This window comes from Nicotiana tomentosiformis, chromosome 11, assembly GCF_000390325.3.
Source record: "Nicotiana tomentosiformis chromosome 11, ASM39032v3, whole genome shotgun sequence".
Taxonomy (NCBI): domain Eukaryota; kingdom Viridiplantae; phylum Streptophyta; class Magnoliopsida; order Solanales; family Solanaceae; genus Nicotiana; species Nicotiana tomentosiformis.
Genome location: NC_090822.1, coordinates 369,679 through 389,108, shown reverse-complemented (window position 1 = coordinate 389,108; position 19,430 = coordinate 369,679).

The window sequence follows — 19,430 nt, the reverse complement described above, 5'->3', positions numbered from 1 at the left end:
CGACCCATCAAAAACGACCTAAGGAACATTATTCATCGCCTCGCCAGGACTATTTCTCCCTTTTTGGCATTTTAGGGCCATACAACTAGAATTCCGCCCGATTCACAAATTTCGTATGCTATAGCCCATGCTATCTACATGAGCCCGACCGCCCTGACCCGGATCGTCTAAAACTTGGCCGGTCTAGTAAAACATGACCTTAGAAACAATATACATGACCTCGCCATGACTGTTCCTCCTTTTTTGGCGTTTTAGGGCCATAACATTGGAATTCTGCCCGATTCCCAAATATTTTTGTGCTATAGTCCACACCATCTGCATGGGCCCAGGCGCTTGGACACGGATCACCTAAATGTTTTCCGCCTAGCAACTACTATCTAAGGAACATTAGTTATCGTCTCTCCATAACCGTTCCTCCTTTTTGGCATTTTAGGGGCATAAAACTGAAATTCCTCCTGATTCCTAGATGTTTGTGTGCTATAGCCCACGCCATCTGCATGGGCCAGGGCTGCCGGGACCGGATCGCCTAAAATTTCTTTGCCCCATAAAGAACGACCTAAGGAACATTAGTCATCGCCTCGCCATGACATTTCCTCCTTTTTTGGTGACTTAGGGCCATAAAACTGGAATTCCGCCCGATTCCCAAATTTTAGTGTGCTATACCCCATGCCATCTGTATGGGCCCTAGATTCCGGACTCGGATCGCCTAAACAGTTAAGCAACATTATTCATCGCCTTGACATGACCGTTCCTCCTTTTATGGCATTTTTAGGGCCATAAAATAGGAATTCCACCCGATTCACAGGTTTTCGAGTGCTAAATCCACGCCATCGGTATGGCCCCGGGCGGCCGTCCCATAAAAAATGACTTAAGGAATAGCAGTGATCACCTTGCGATGATCGTTCCTTCTTTTTTGGTGCTTTAAGGCCATAAAAATGGATTTTCGCCCGATTCACATATTTACGTATGCTATAGCTCGTGCCATCTGCATGGGCCCAGGCACCCGGACCCGGATCGCCTTACATGTTTCCGGCCCATCAAAAATGACCTAAGGAACATTAGTCATCACCAAGCCATGGACCGTTCCTCCTTTTTTGATGTTTTAGGGCCATAAAATGGATTTATACCCGATTCCCAAATTTTCGTGTGCTATAGCCCACGCCATCTACAAGGGTCCGGGAGACCGAACCCGGATCACATAAAATTTTGCCGGCCATAAAAAATGACTTAATAAACATTATTCATCTCCTTTCCATGACCGTTCCTCTTTTTTGGCGTTTTAGGGCCATAAAACGGGAATTCCGCCCAATTCTCAAATTGTGGGGTGCAATAGCCCACTTCTTCTGCATGGGCTCGAACGCCCGGACCCAGATCATTAGAAATTTTGTCAGCCCATAACAAACAACCTAAGGAACATTATTCACCGTCTTGCCATGATCGTTTCTCCTTTTGTGGCACTTTAGGGACATTAAACTGGATATCTGCCCGATTCCCAAACTTTCGTGTACTATAGCCCGCACTATATGCATGGGCCCGGGCGCCCGGACCTGGATTGCCTTAAATTTTGCTGGCCCATCAAAATTTTCCTAAGGAACATTAGTCATTACCTGGCCATGACCGTTCCTCCTTTTTTGACGTTTTAGATTCATAAAACTGGAATTCCGCCTGATTCCCAGATGTTTGAGTGCTATAGCTCACTCCATTAACACGGGCCCAAGTGCCCGGACCGGGATCATCTAAAATTTTTCCGGTCCATAAAAAGTGACCTAAGTAACAGTAGTCATCGCCTCTCTATGACCGTTCCTCCTTTATTGGCATTTTAGATGCATAAAACTGGTCTTCCGCCCGATTCCTAAATTTCCGTGCACTATATTCCTTTCCATCTACATGGGCTAGGGTGCCTAGACCCGGATCGCCTAAAAACTTTTCGGCCCATAAAAAAAGACCTAAGGAACATTATTCATCATCTTGCCATGTGAGTTCCTCCCATTTTGGAGTTATGCATCACCTCGCCATGTCCGTTCCTCATATTTTGGCATTTTAGAGCCATAAAAAAGGAATTCTGCTCGATTCCCACAGTTTCATGTGCTATAGCACACGCCATCTGCATGATGTCAGGTGCTCGGACCCGGATCACCTAAAATTTTGCCAGCCCATAAAAAATAACCTAAGGAATATTATTCATTGCTTCTGCATGACCATTCCTCTGTTATGGCATTTTAGGGCCATAAAACTGAAATTTCATCGAATTCATAAATTTCGTGTGCTACAGCCCATGCCATTTGCATGGGCCCTGGAGCCCGGGCCCTGGTCTACAAAACTTTTGTCGGCCCATAACAAACGACTAAGGAACATTAGTTATCGCCTCTCCATGACCGTTCCTCATTTTTTTGGCGTTTTAGGGCCATAAAACTGGAATTCTTCCTGATTCCTAGATTTTGTGAGCTATAGCCCACACCACCGACATGTGCATGAACGCTCGAAATCGGATCACCTTAAATTTTGTCGGTACATAAAAAATGACTTAAGGAACATTAGTCATCACCTCGCCATGACCGTTCCTTCATTTTATGAATGTTAGTGCCACTAAATTAGTCTTCCGCCCGGTTCCCAGATTTTCTTTTGCTAAAGCCCACGCCATCTGCATAGGCATGGACCCGAATCACCTAAAATCTTACTGGCCCATCAAAACGACCTAAGGAACATTAGTCATCATCTCGCCATGACCGTTCCTCCTTTTATTTTGGAATTTTAGAGCCATAAAACTAGAATTCCGCCCGATTCACAGATTTTTGTGTGCAATAGCCTACTCCACCGGCGTGGGCCCGGGTGATCGGACCTCGAAAGCCTAAAATTATATCGGCCAATCAAAAACGACCTAAGGAACATTATTCATCGCCTTGCCTTGACCGTTCTTCCTTTTTGTAAATTTAGTACCATAAAACTAATATTCCGCCCCGATTCTAAGATTTTCGTGTGCTATACCCACGCCATCTGCAAGGGCCTGGGAGCTCGGACCCGAATCGCCTAAATTTTTTTCGATCCATCAAAAACATCCTAAGAAACTTGATTCATCACCTTGCCATGACCATTCCTCCTTTTTTGGCATTTTAGGCCCGAAAAACTGGAATTCCTACCGATTCCCAGATTTTCGTGTGTTATAGCCCATGCTATCTGCATGGGCTTGGGTCCCTGAACCCGGAGGGCCTAAACATTTTTTGGACCATCAAAAATGATCCTAAGGAACATTAGTCATCACCTCGCCATGACTGTTCCTCATGTTTTGGCGTTTTAGGGCCATTAAGCTAGAATTCCGTCCGATTCCCAGATTTTCTTGTGCTATAGACCCCGCCATCTGCATGGGCTGCCGCCCAGACCTGGAGTGCCTGATATTTTTCCGGCACATAAAAAAATGACCTAAGGAATATTACTTATGGCCTCTCCATGACCGTTCCTCCTTTTGCAATGTTTTAGGGCTATAAAACTGGAATTCCTCCCAATTCCATATCGCCCATGCCATTTGCATGGGCCCGAACCTGGATCACCTAAAATTTTGATGACCCATCAAAAATTACTTAAGAAACATAAGTCATCGTCTCGGCATAACCGTTCCACCTTTTTTTGCGTTTTAGGGGAATAAAACTGGAATTCCACCCGATTCCTAGATTTTTGAGTGCTATAACCCATGTCATCTATATGGGCCCGAGAACCCAAACTCGGATCGACAAAAATTTTGCCGGCCCATCAAAAATGACCTAAGAAACATTATTCATCGCTTCGGCATGACCGTTCTTCCTTTTATGACATTTTTAGGGCCATATAACTGGAATTAGCGCCTAGACACGGGTCACCTAAAAGTTTTCCGGCCCATAATAAATGACTTAATGAACATAAGTCTTCGCCTCACCATGACCGTTTCTTATTTTTTGGTGCTACGTTTTATGGCCCTAAAATGCCAAAAAGGAGGAACAATCATGGCGAGGCGATGACTATTGTTCCTTAGGTCATTTTTTATGTACAGGCAAAATTTTAGATGGTCCAAGTCCGGTGGCCAGGGCCCACATGGAAGGCGTGGGCTATAACACACAAAAATCTGAGAATCGGGCAGAATTCCCGTTTTATGGCCCTAAAACGCTAAAAATTGAGGAACATTCATAGCATGGCAGTGACTATTGTTTCTTAGGTCATTTTCATTGGCCGGCGCGAAAGGCTCGGGCTATAGTACACGAAAATCTTAAAATAGGGCTAAATTCCTGTTTTATAGCTCTAAAACACCAAAAATGAGGAACGGTCATGACGGGGCAGTGACTAATGTTCCATATGTCGTTTTTATGTTCCAAAAAAAAATTAGGCGGTCCTGTTCTGGTCACCCGGGACACACGGAAGGCGTGGCCTATAGCACACAAAAATTTGAGAATCTGGTGGAATTCAAATTTTATGGCCCTAAAATGCTAAAAATGAGGAACACTCACGGCGGAGATATGTTATATTTCTTAGGTCATTTTCGATGGTCCAAAAAAATTTTTAGGAGGTCCGGGTCAGGTGGCCCGAGTACATGCGGAATGTGTGGGTTATAGCACATGAAAATATGGGAATCGAGTAGAATTCCCATTTTATTACCCTAAAATAACAAAAAATGAGGAACAGTCATAGCTGGGCGGTGATAATATTTCTTAGGTCGTTTTTGATGTTTCAAAAAAATATTAGCTGGTCCGGCTCCGGGCACCCGGGCCCACGCGAAGGGCGTGGGCTATATCACACAAAAATTTTAGAATCGAGAGAAAATCCCATTTTATGGCCCTTAAATGCCAAAAAATGAGGTATGTTCATGGAGGGACGATGACTAATATTCCATAGGTCATTTTTGATGTTCCAAAAAATATAAGGCGGTCCGGGCACCCGGGCCCACATAGAAGGCATGGGCTATAGCACACAAAAATTGGGAAATCGGGCGGAATTCCCATTTTATGGCACTAAAAGGCAAACAAATGAGGAACATTCATGGCGGGGCAGTGTCTAATGTTCCTTAGGTCATTTTTGATGAACCGACAATGTCTTAGTCGGTTTCGGTGACCCGGACTCCAGTTGAAGGCGTGTGCTATAGTACAGAAGAATCTAAGAATTGGGCGAAATTCAATTTTTATGGGCCTAAAATGCCAAAGAATGAGGAACGGTCATAGCGGGCTGCGAATATTGTTCCTTAGGTCTTTTTTTGAAGGCCATGCAAAGTTTTAGTCGGTACGGGTCCGGTGGGCCGGGCCCATGCGGAAGGCGTGTGCTATAGCATACAGAAATCTGAGAATCGGGCGAATCCAAGTTTTATGGCCCTAAAATGCCAAAAAATAAGGAACGATCTTGGCGAGGCGGTCACTAATGTTCCTTAAGTCATTTTTGATGGTTCGAATTTTTTTTTGGTAGTCCAGGTCTGGTTGCCCGGGCCCATCCGTAAGGCATGGGCTATACCATATGAAAATTTGAAAATCAGGCGAAATTCTTATTTTATGGTCGTAAAATGCCAAGAAAACGAGGAACAGTCATGTTGGGGTGGACGTTTTATATGATCCGAAAAAATTTTATGTGGTCCGGGTCTGATGGCTCAAGCACACACGGAAGGCGTGGCCTATAGCATACGAAAATCTGAGAATCGGGCCGAATTTTCATTTTATGGCCAAAAAACGCCAAAATATGAGAAACAGTCATGGCGGGGCGGTGACTATTGTTCCTTAGGCAGGGACCACGCGGAAGGCATGGGCTATAACACACGAAAATCTGTGAATCGAGCTGAGTTTCCATTTTATGGCCCAAAAACACCAAAAATCAAGGAACAGTCATAGCGGGCGGTGACTATTATTTCTTAGGTCATTTTTGTTGGCCCGAATAATATTTCAGGTGGTCCGGGTCCGGTGGCCCGGACCCCTGCGAAATGCGTGGGCTATAATATATGAAAATCTAAAAATCGGGCTACATTCCCGTTTTATGGCCCTAAACCGCCAAAAACCGAGGAACGGTCATGATAGGGCGGTGTCAATGTTACTTAGTTCATTTTTATGTTCCGAAAAAATATTAGGCGGTCCTGTTCCGGGCAACCGAGCCCACACGGAAGGCATGGCCTGCATCATACAAATATCTAAGAATCTAGTAGAATTCAAATTTTATGGCCCTAAAATGCTAAAAACGAGGAACACTCATGGCGAAGATAGGACTATTATTTCTTAGGTCATTTTTTAAGGTCCAAAAATATTTTAGACAGTCCGGGTCCAGTGGCCCAAGCCCATGCGGAAGGCGTGAGTTATATAGCATATAAAAATATGGGAATCAGGTAGAATTCCCATTTTATTGCCGTAAAATGCCAGAAAATGAGGAACGGTCATACCGTGGCAGTGACTAATATTCCTTAGGTCATTATTTATGTTTCGAAAAAATATTATCTGGCCCGGGTTTGGGCACCCGGGCCCACGCGAAAGGCGTCGCCTATAGCATACAAAAATTTGGGAATTAGGCAGAATTCCCATTTTATAACCCTAAAATGCCAACAAATGAGGAACGTTCATGGCGGGACGGTGACTAATGTTCCTTATGTCATTTTTGATGAGCTAGTAATGTCTTAGGCGATGCGGGTCCGGTGGCCCGAACCCTCGCGGAAGGCGTGGACTATAGCGCACAAAAAACTAAGAATTGGGTGGAATTCAATTTTTATGGCCCTAAAATCCAAAAACTGAGGAACAGTCATGGAAGGCTGCAACTATTGTTCCATAGGTCATTTTTATGGGCAGACAAAATTTTAGGTAATACGAGTCTGGTGGCCCGGGCCCACACGGAAGGCTTGTGCTATAACACACAAAAATCTGAGAATCAGGCGGAATTCAAGTTCTATGGCCCTAAAATGCCAAAGAATAAGGAACGATCTTGGCGAGGCGGTGACTATTATTCCTTAGGTCATTGTTTATGTTCCGAAAAAAGATTAGCCGGTTCGGGTCTGGGCACTCGGGCCCATGCGGAAGGCGTCGCCTATAGCGCATAAATATTTGGGAATTGGGCGGAATTCCCATTTTATGGCCCTAAAATGCCAACAAACGAGGAACGTTCATGGCGGGGCGATGACTAATGTTCCTTAGGTCATTTTTAATAAGCCAGTAATGTCTTAGGCGGTGCGGGTCCGGTGGCCCGAATCCTCGTGGAAGGCGTGGGCTATAGCACACAAAAAACTAAGAATTGGGCGGAATTCAATTTTTAGTGCCCTAAAATGCCAAAGAATGAGGAACGGTCATGGCAGGCTGCAACTATTGTTCCATAGGTCATTTTTTATGGGCAGACAAAATTTTAGGCAATACGAGTCCGGTGGGCCGGGTCCACGCGGAAGGCTTGTGCTATAACACACAAAAATCTGAGAATCAGGCGGAATTCAAGTTCTATGGCCCTAAAATGCCAAAGAATAAGGAACGATCTTGGTGAGGCAGTGACTATTATTCCTTAGGTCATTTTTGATGGTCCAAATTATTTTTTGGCGGTCCAGGCCTGATGGCCCAGGCCCACACAGAAGGCGTGGGCTATAGCATACGAAAATCTGTGAATCGGAACGAGTTCTCATTTTATGGCCCAAAAACACCAAAACAACGAGGAACGATCATTGCGGGGTGATGACTATTGTTCCTTTGGTCATTTATCATAGTCCGAAAAATTTTTAGGCGGTCCGGGTTCGATAACCCTGGCCCATACGGAAGGCGTGGGCTATAGCATATGAAAATCTAGGAATCAGACCGAATTCTCGGGTTTTGGCAAAAGAATCTCAAAAAATGAGAAATGGTCATGGCAGGGTGGTGACTATTTATACTTAGGTCATTTTTAATGGTTCGGCAAAATTTTAGGCATTTCGGGTCCGGTTTCCCGGGCCCACGAGAAAGGAGTGGGCTACAGTACACGAAAATCTAAGAATCGGGCCGAATTCTCATTTTATGGCCCTAAAACGCCAAAAATTAAGAACAGTCATGGCGGGCGGTGACTATTGTTCCCTATGTCATTTTTTATGGTCCGGCAAAATTTTAGACGGTCTGGGTCCGATGGCCTGGGCCACACGGAAGGCGTGGGCTATAGCATACAAAAATCTAGAAATCGAGCCGAATTCTCGTTTAATGGGCCTAAAAAGCCAAAAATGAGGAACGGTCATGGCGGGGCAGTAACTATTATTCCTTTGGTAATCTTTGATGGTCCGGGAAAACTTTAAGCGATCCGGTTTCGGTGGCCCCTACCTATGCGAAAGGTGTGGATAGTACACGAGAAATTGGGAATCGGGCTAAATTCCCGTTTTATGGCCCAACAGTGCCAAAATTCGAAGAACGGTCATGGCGGGGATGTGACTAATATTCCATAAGTAATAGTTGATCGTCCGAAAATATTTTAGCCAGTCCAGGTCTGGAGGCCCGGGCCCATGCATAAGATGTGGGCTATAGCACATGAAGATTTGGGCATCGGGCGGAATTCCAATTTACGGCCCTAAAATAACAGAAAAATGAGTAACATTCATGGCGGGGCAATGACTAATATTCCTTAGGCCATTTCTGATGGGCCGACAACATTTCAGGTGATCCGGATCCGGTGGCCCGGATCCACTCGGAAGTCGTGGGCTATAACACACGAAAATCTAGGAATGAGGCCGAAATCCCGTTTTATGGCCCTAAAACTCCAAAAAATGAGGAACGGTCATGGTGGAACGATGTTTAATTTTCCTTAGGCCGTTTCTAATGGTGTGGAAAATTTTTTGGCGGTCAGGGTCCGAGCGCTCCGGCCCACGCGGAAGGCATGCGCTAGAGCACACAAAAATCTAGGAATGGGCAGAATTTTAGTTATATGGCCCTAATACATCAAAAAATGAGGAACGATCATGGTGGAGTGGTAACAATAGTTTCTTAGGTCATTTTAGATGGGTCGACAAAGTTTTAGGCGGTCCGAGTCTGTAACCTGGGCCCACGCGGAAGGTGTGGGTTATAACACACAAATATTTGAGAATCTAGCGAAATTCATGTTTTATGGCCCTAAAACGTTAAAAGACGAGGAACGATCATTGCGGGAGTTGATAATTGATCCTGAGGTCATTTTTTATGGTCCAAAATATTTTTAGGCAGTCCAGGTCTAGTGGCCCGGGCCCATGTAGCACACGAAAATATGGATATCGGGGAGAATTCCCATTTTATGGCTCTAAAACTCCAAACAATGAGGAACGTTCATGGAGTGATAGTGACAATTGTTCCTTATGTCATTTTTGATAGTCCGAAATTTTTTTAGGTATCCCGCGTCCAGTGGCCCGGGCCCATGTGGAAGGCGTATAGCATAAAAATATTTGGGAATCGGGCCAAATTCCCATTTTATGGCGCAAAATGCCAAACAACGAGGAACCGTCATGGCGGGGCAAAGGATAATGTTCCTTAGGTCATTTTTTATGGTCTGAAAAAATGTTTTAGGCAGTCCGAGTGCCAACGCCCCGGCCCACGCGGAAGGCGTGGGTTATAGCACACGAAAATTTGAGAATCGAATGAAATTCAAGTTTTATGGCCGTAATACGCCAAAAAAGAGGAACAGTAATGGCGGGCAGGTGACTATTATTATTTAGGTAATTTTTTATGGCCCGAAAATATTTTACGCGGTCCGAGTCCCGTGGCCTAGTCCAACGTGGAAGGCGTGGGCTAAAACACATAAAAATGTGGGAATCGCGCGAAATTCCCATTTTATGGCCCTAAAACGCCAAAAAATAAGAAATGGTTATGGCGGGGTGGTAACTAATGTTCCTTAGGTCATTTTTGTGGGTTCGTAAATATGATGTGGCCCGGACCCACTCGAAAGTCGTGGGCTATAACACACGAAAATCTAGGAATCATGCCGAATTCCTATGTTTTGGCACTATAACTCCAAAAGAACGAGGAATAGTCATGACGGGATGGTGTAAAAAATGTTCCTTAGGTTATTTCTGATGGTGTGAAAAATATTTAGGTGGTCAGTGTCCGAGCGCCCAGGCCTACGCGGAAGGCGTGGGCAAGAGCACAAAAAAATCTAGGAATTGGGCGGAATTTTAGTTATATGGTCCTACTACGCCAAAAAATGAGAAACGCCCATGGCGGGGTGGTAACAATAGTTCCTTAGGTAATTTTTGATGGACCGAAAAATTTTTAGGCGGTCCGAGTCTGTGACCTGGGCCCACGCGGAAGGTGTGGGCTATAACACACAAAAATCTGAGAATCTGAAAGAATTCATGTTTTATGGCCCTAAAACGCTAAAAGACAAGGAACGATCATTGCGGGGAGATGACAATTGTTCCTGAGGTAGTTTTTTATGGTCTGAATTTGTTTTAGGAATTGGGCGGAATTCCAGTTATATGGTCCTACTACGCCAACAAACGAGAAACGCCCATGGAGGGGTGGTAACAATAGTTCCTTGGGTCATTTTTGATGGACCAAAAAAATTTTAGGCGGTCCGAGTCTGTAACCTGGGCCCACGCGGAAGGTGTGGGCTATAACACACAAAAATTTGAGAATCTGGCGGAATTCATGTTTTATGGCTCTAAAATGCTAAAAACGAGGAACGATCATTGCAAGGAGATGACAATTGTTCCTGAGGTAGTTGTTTATGGTCCAAAAATTTTTTAGGCGCACCGGGTCTACTGGCCCAGGCCCATGCGGAAGTTGTGGGCTACAACAAACGAAAATATGGATATCGAGTAGAATTCTCATTTTATGGCCCTAAAACGCCAAACAATGAGGAAAGTTCATCGAGGGGCGGTGACTATTATTCCTTATGTCATTTTTGATGCTCCGAAAAAATTTTAGGTGGTCCGGGTCCAGTGGCCCGGGCCCATGCGGAAGGCGTATCGCACATAAAAATTTGGGAATCGGGTCAAATTCTTATTTTATGGCCCTAAAATGCCAAACAACTAGGAATGGTCATGGAGGGGCGGTGGCTAATGTTCCTTGAGTCATTTGTTATAGTCTAGAAAATTTTTAAGAGGTCCAGATCCAAACGCCCAGGCCTACGCGGAAGACGTGGGTTATAGTACACGAAAATCTGAAAATCGAACGAAATTCAAGTTTTATGGCTGTAATACGCAAAAAGGAAAAACAGTAATGGAGGGGCAGTGACTATTTTTATTTAGGCCATTTGTGATGGCCCAAAAAGATTTTAGGCGGTTCGCTTCCCGTGGCCCGGTCCAACGCGGAAGGCGTGGGCTAAAACACACGAAAATGTGGGAATCGCGCAAAATGCCCATTTTATTGCCATAAAATGCCAAAAACTAAGGAATGTTCATGGCGGGGTGGTGACTAATGTTCCTTAGGTCATTTCTATAGGTCCAAAAATATTTTAGGCAGTCCTAGTCCGGTAGCCCAGGCCCATGTGGAAGATGTGGGCTATAGCACACGAAGATTTGGGCATCGGGGAAATTCTAATTTTACGGCCCTAAAATGCCAAATAATGAGAAAAATTCATGGTGGGGCAATGACTAATGTTTCTTAGTCCATTTCTCATGCACCGACAACATTTCAGGTGATCCGGATCCGGTGGCCTGGACCCACTCGAAAGTCATGGGCTATAGCACATGAAAATCTAGGTATCAAGTCGAATTCCCATGTTATGGCCCTAAAACTCCAAAAACATGAGGAACGGTTATGGCGGGATGGTGTATAATGTTCCTTAGGTCGTTTCTAATAGTGTGGAAAATGTTTAGTCGGTCAGGGTCTGATTGCCCGAGCCTACGCGGAAGACGTGGGCTAAACCACACAAAAATCTAGGAATTGGGCGGAATTCCAGTTATATGACCCTAAAATGTCATAAAATGAGGAACATTCATGGCGGGGTGGTAACAATAGTTCATTAGGTCATTTTTGATGGGCCTACCAAATTTTAGCACATGAAAATATGAGAATCAGGCGAAATTTCCGTTTTATGGCCCTAAAACGCCAAACAACGGTCATGGAGGGGTGGTGACTAATGTTCTTTAGGTCATTGTTTATGGTCTGAAAAACGTTTAGGCGGTCCAGGTCCAGGCGCCTAGGCCCACGCGGAAGGCGTGGGCTACAACACACAAAAATCTGGGAATCGGTGAATTCGCATTTTATGGATCTAAACACCAAACAATGTGGAACGGTCATGGAAGGGCATTGACTAACGTTACTTAGGTCATTGTTTATGTGCCGGCAAAATTTTAGGCAGTTCGGGTCCTGGCGCCCGGACCCACGCGGAAGGCTTGGGCTATAGCACACGAAAATTTGGGAATCGGGTGGAATTCTGGTTTTATGGCCCTAAAACGCAAAACAATGAGGAACAGTCATGGCGGGGTGGTGACTACTGTTCCTTAGGTCGTCTTTGATGGTCAAAAAAATTTTTAGGCGGTCCAGGTCCGTTGACATGCGCCCACGCGGAGGGCGTGGGCTATAACATACGAAAATTTGAGAATCGAGCCGAATTCTCATTTTATGAGCCTAAAATGCCTAAAATGAGGAATGGTCACGGAGGGGAGGTGACTATTGTTCCTTAGGTAATTTTTGATAGTTAGAGAAAATTTTAGCCGGTCCAAGTCCGTTGACCTAGGCCCACGCGGATGTCGTGGGCTATAGCATACGAAAATCTGGAATCCGAGCTGAATTCCCATTTTATGGCCCTAAAATACTAGAAAATGAAGAACGGTCAAAGAAGGGCGGTGACTAATGTTTCTTATGTCATTTTTGATGGGCTAGCAAAATTATAGGCGGTACAGGTCCGAGGGCTTGGGCCTACACGGAAGGCATGGGTTATAGTACACGAAAGTTTTGGAATCCGGCTGAATTCCCGTTTTATGGCCCAAAAATGCCAAAATATAAAGAACGGTCATGGCAGGGCGGTGACTAATGTTCCTTAAGTTATTTTTGATGGGCCGACAAAATTTTAGGTGGTTCAGGTCCAGGCGCCCGGACCCACGCGGAAGTCGTGGCCTATAGCACACGAAAATCTAGGAATCGGGAGGATTTACAATTTTATGGCCCTAAAACATTAAAAGATGAGGAACGTTCATGGCGGGGTAGTGATTATTTTTCTTAGGTATTTTTGAATGGCTGAAAATTTTTAGGCGGCCGTGGTCTGGTGGCCCGGGCCCATACAAAAAGCATTGGCTATAGCACACGAAAATCTAGGAAGCCAAACTCCTTTTTATGACCCTAAAACGCTAAAAACGAGGAATGGTCATGACGGGGCAGTGACTAATATTTCTTAGGTCATGTTTGATATTCCGAAAAAATATTATGTGGTTAAGGTCCGGGCACCCGGGTACCCGAGCCCACGCGGAAGGGGTGGCTATAACACACAAAAATTTTGGAATCGGGAATAATTCTAATTTTATGTCCCTAAAATGCCAAAATAATGAGGAACGTTCGTGGCAGGGCGATAACTAATGTTTCTTAGGTCGTTTTTATGGGTCGGAAACATTTTAGGCGGTACGGGTCTAGTGGCCCGAACCCACGCGGAAGGCACCGGCTATAGTACAAAAAAATCTATGAATCAGACGAATTTAAATTTTATGGCCCTAAAATGCCAAAACTGAGGAACAGTCATGGAGGGCTATGACTATTAGTCCTTAAGTCATTTTTGATGGGCAGGCAAAATTTTACGCGGTTCGGGTCCGGTGGATGGGGCCCACGCGGAAGGTATGTGCTATAGCACATAAAAATCCAAGAATCGGACAAAATTCACGTTTTATGGCCCTAAAATACAAAAAATCGAGGAACGATCATGGCAACTTCCCCTATAATTGGGGGCGGGGGTACTGGGAAGGATCGAACTATGGGAACAAGTGAATATTGTTACTTAGGTCATTTTTTATCATTGGAAAATGTTTTAGGCGGTCCAGGTCTGGTGGCCCGCTCCCATGGGGAAGGCATGGGCTATAGGACACGAAAAACTTTAAATCTGGCCGAATTCTCGTTCTATGGCCCTAAAATGCCACAAAATAAGGAACAATCATGGCTGGGTGGTGACTAATGTTCTATAGGTCATTTTTTATAGTTCGAAAAATTTTTAGGCGTTCCGGGCATACACGGAAGGCATGGACTATAGCACACAAAAATTTGGAAATCGGGTAGAATTCCCATTTTATGACCCTAAAACGCAAAAAATAAATGATGAACGGTCATGGAGAGGCGGTGACTAATGTTCCTTGGGTCATTATTGATGGGCCGATAAAATTTTAGGCAGTACGGGTCTGAGCGGCCGGAGCCACGCGGACGGCGTGGGCTATAGCACACAAAAATCTAAGAATGAGGCGAAATTCAATTTTTATGGCCCTAAAATGACAAAGAATGACGAACAGTCATGGTGGGCTGTGACTATTGTTCATTGGGTTGTTTTTGATGGGCAGGAAAAATATTAGGCGGTCTGGGTACAGTGGCCTGGGCCTATGCGGAATGCATACACTATAGGACATGAAAATCTATGAATCAAACCAAATTCCCATTTTATGGCCTAAAAAGCCAAAAATAAGGAATAGGCATGGCGGTGAGGTGGCCAATATTCCTTAGGTAGTTTTTCATAGTTCGAAAAAATTTAAGCGCTCCGGGACTACACGAAAGGCGTTGGCTATAGAACACAAAAATATGAAAATCAAACGAAATTCCCGTTTTATGGTCCTAAAACTCAAAACAATGAGGAAATATCATAGCGGGGTGGTGAAAAATGTTCCTCAAGTCATTATTGATGGGTCGTCAAAATTTAAGGCAGTCCGAGTCCGAGCGCCCGGACCCCGCGGAAGGCATGGCCTATAACGCATGAAAATTTAAGAATCTGGCGGTATTCCAGTTATATGGCCCTAAACGCCAAAAGACGAGGAAAGATCATGGCGGGGCGATCTTTATGGTATTTTTATGGCCCAGGCCCATGCGGAAGGCATGGGCTATAGCACACAGATATATGGGAATGAAGTAGAATTCCAGTTTTATGGCCTTAAAATGCCAAACAATTAAGAGTGGTCATGGCGGGGCTGTGACGTTTTCTACTTAGGTTGTTTTTGATGATTAGTGAAAATTTTAGGAGGTCCGAGTCCGGTTGCCCGAGCCCACGCGGAAGGTGTGGGCTATAGCACATGAAAATCTGGAAATCGAGCCGAATTCCCGTTTTATGGCTCTAAAATAGAAAAAACTAAAAAATGGTCATAGTGGGATGGTGACTAATGTTCCTTAGGACATTGTTTATGGAGCGGCTAAATTTTAGGTTGTCTAGGTCCAGGCGCCTGGACCCACGCAGAAGGTGGGGGCTATAGCACACGAAAATCTAGGAATCAGGCGGAATTCAAGTTTTATGGACCTAAAACGCCAAAAAACGAGGAACGATCATGGCGGGGTGGTAACTATTTTTCTTAGGTCTTTTTAATGGGCTGAAAAACATTAGGCGGCCGGAGTCCGATAGCTCGGTCCCATGTGAAACCGTGGGCCATGGCACAAACAAATCTAGGAATCAGGCTGAATTCCCATTTTATGGCACCAAAACTCCAAAAATACAAGGAACGGCCATGGCGAGGTAGTGATTAATGTTCCTTAGGTCATTTTTTATGGTTCGAAAAACTTTTAGGCGGTCAGCGTCCAAGCGCCCAGGCCAACGCGGAAGGCATGAGCTAGAACACATAAAAATCTGGGAATCGAGCAGAATTCCAGTTATATGGCCCTAAAATGCCAAAAAATGAGGAACGGTCATGGAGGGGCAGTGACTATTATTCCTCAGGTCATTTTTGATGCACCAAAAAAAATTAAGTGGTCCGGTCCGGTGGCTTGGGCCCACGCGGAAGGCGTGGGCTATAGCACACAAAAATCTGAGAATTTGGCGAAATTCATGTTTTATGGACCTAAAGCGCTAAAAACGAGGAACGGTCATGGCAGGGATATGACTATAATTCTTGAGGTCATTTTTGATGGTCTGAAAAAAATTTAGACGGACCGGGACTGATGGCCCCGGCCCATGAGGACGGCGTGGGCTATAGCACACAAAAATGGAAATTAGACAGAATTCCCGTTTTATGGCCCTAAAACGCCAAAAATCGAGGAACAGTCATAGCAAGACGGTGACTATTGTTCCTTAGGTCAATTTTGTTGGACCAAAAAATATTTAGGCGGTCCAGGTCTGTGGCCGGGGTCCATGCGAAAGGCGTGGGCTATAGTACACGAAAAGCTTAGAATCGGGCTAAATTCCCGTTTTATGGCCCTAAAACGCCAAAAGATAAGAAACGGTCATTACTGCGTGGTGACTATTGTTACTTAGGTCATTTTTATGTTCCATAAAAATATTAGGCGGTCCGGTTTCGGGAATCCGGGACCATGCGGAAGGTGTGGCCTATAACACACAAACATTTGAGAATCTAGCAGAATTCATATTTTGTGGCCCTAAAACGCTAAAAACGAGGAATGGTCATGGAAGAGAGATGAATATTATTCCTTAGGTCATTTTTGATGGTCCAAAAAAATTTTAGATGGTCCGGGTTCGGTGGCCCGAGCCCATGCGTAAGGTGTGGGCTTTGCATATAAAAATATGGGAATCAGGCTGAATTCCTGTTTATGGCCTTAAAATGCCAAAAGATGAGAAACGGTCATAGTGGGATAATGACTAATGTTTCTTAGGTCATTTTAGATATATTGAAAAAATATATGGTGGTCTCGGTCAGAGCACCCGGGCCCACGCGGAAGGCGTGAGTTATATCACATTAAAAATCTAGGAAACGGATGAAAATTCCCATTTTATGGTCCTAAAATGCCAAAAATATGGAATGTTCAGGGCGGGATGGTAACTAATATTCCTAAGGTCATTTTTGATGTTTCAAAAATATATTAGGTGGTTTGGGTCCGAGCATCCCGGCCCACGCGGAAGGCGTGGGCTATAGCACACGAAAATCTATGAATCGGGCGGAGTTACTATTTTATGACCCTAAAATACCAAAAAACGAGGAACCTTCATGGCGGGGCGGTGACTAATGTTCCTTAGGTCGTTTTTGATGGGTCGTCAACATCTTAGGTAGTGCAGGTCGAGTGACCCGAACCATCGCGGAAGGCGTGAGCTATATCACACAAAATCAAAGAATTGGGCGGAATTCAATTTTTATGGCCTCAAAATGCCAAAGAATGAGGAACGGTCATGGTGGGCTGTGACTATTGTTCCTTAGGTCATTTTTGATGGCCATGCATAATTTTAGGTAGTACGGGTCTGGTGGCTCGGGCCCACGCTGAAAGCATGTGCTATAGCACACAAAAATCTTAGAATCGGGCGGAATTTAAGTTTTATGGCCCGAAAATGCCCGAAAATAAGGAACGGTCTTGGAGAGTCGGTGACTATTGTTACTTAGTTCATTTTTAATAGTCCGTAAAAATTTTAGGCAGTCTGAGTCCGGTGGCCGGGGCCTACGCGGATGGTGCGGGCTATAACACACGAAAATATATGAATCGAGCGGAATTCCAGTTTTAAGGCCCTAAAACACCAAAAACTGAGGAACGGTCATGGCACGGCGGTGACTATTGTTACTTAGGTCATTTTTGATGGTCAGAAAATATTTTTGGCGGTCCAGGTCTGGTGGACCAGGCTTATCTGTAAGGCATAGTCTATACCATACGAAAATCTGGAAATCGGGTTGAATACTCATTTTATGACCCTAAAACGCCAAAAGATAATGAACGGTCATGGCGGGGCAATGACTATTGTTCCTTAGGTCATTTTTTATGATCCAAAATTTTTTTAGGCGATCTGGGTCTGATGGCTCGGGCCCACACGGAAGCCGTGGGCTCTAGCATACGAAAATTTGGGAATGGGGCGAAATTCTAGTTTTATGACCCAAAAATGCCAAAAAAAAAAAAAAGGTCATGGCGCGGCGGTGACTATTTTTTCTTAGGTCATTTTTGATGGTTCGAAAAAATTTTAGGCGGTTAGGGACTGATAGAAGGAGCCCACGCGGAAGGAATGAGTTATAGTATACGAAAATCTTGGAATCGGGCCGGATTTTCAAATTATGGCCTTAAAATGCCAAAAACCGAGGAACGGTCATGGCGGGGCAGTGACAATTGTTCCTTAGGTCATTTGTTATGGTCCAAAAATAGTTTAGACGGTCTGGTCTAATGGCCCGGGCCTAGACGGAAGGCGTGGGCTATAATATACGAAAATCTGGGAATCGGGCCGAATTCTCGTTTTATGGCCCTAAAACGCCAAAAAGCGAGGAACGGTCATGGCAGGGCGATGGCTATTGTTCCTTAGGTCATTTTTTGTGGTCCGAAAAATATTTAGGTGGTCATGGTCAGAGCGCCCAGGGCCACGCGAAAGGCATGGGCTATAGCACAAAAACATCTGGGAATCGGGCAGAATTCCAGTTATATGGCCCTAAAACGTCAAAAAACGACGAACGGTCATGGCAGGGCGGTGACTGTTGATACCCAATTTTACCCTCATATTTTTATAAATATCATATATGCTTTAAATATTATTCCTGCATCATCACCAATTTACAAAGAGCTATACAAGTATTTTCTATAATTTTTCATAATTTTTTAAAAGCTTTAAAAATGATTTTTTTGCATTTAAATTATTCGAATATTTATAAATTACCCTTTCAAATTATTTTGTGATGACTTAGTCATCCATATTTGTTATTTACACCCACATACATGTTTTAAAATATTTTTACTTCATTTCAAATAATTATATTTGTATTTTTGAGCTATTTACATAATTTTATAATAATAGCCTATATTCTACAAATAATTAATTTTATTATATTATTTATGCCAAAGTAGAATTTTATATTTTTATAATATTGATTTATTATTTTCAAATATTTTTTACAACATAAATATTATTTTTACCATTTATTAAACATTTTAATAATTTATTTTTAATTAACTTTAGAGGGTTTCAAGAGCTGTCCCAAACAGGCCAGTTTTTTAGAACCAAATTACAGGCCCAAACACTTAGCCCACTCACTTTTCTATTCAGCATCCCAATCAAACGATCCCTTTTAAAACCCGGTTGTGACCCGTTTATTCAACCCGCCCCACCTTTATTTTAATCTTGGCCGTTGATCTCAAATGATCAACAACCAAAAATAAAACCCTTACTCTCCTTATATCCCCACCCCAAACCCTAGAGACCATTTTCTTTTCCCAACCTCCCTCACGCGCTCTCATCTTTTACGAACATTAGCTGTCTTACCCCCCAAAAATCTCTCCGAATTTGGTTATACTATGGAGTCATGCGATCTGCTTACCTTATTTACACTACCCTACTACTACTCACACGCTCTTGATGTTACTTAGTACTCGCCTATTCTTGGCAAATACCAGGCCCTGAGTTATGAACAATCGTCCTCAATCTTCGAGACTTAGACGATATTTCGTCTATATACACTCACCACCAGACTCTATGGGTCTGATTTAGTGAGCTTTTTTCCAATTTTTGTT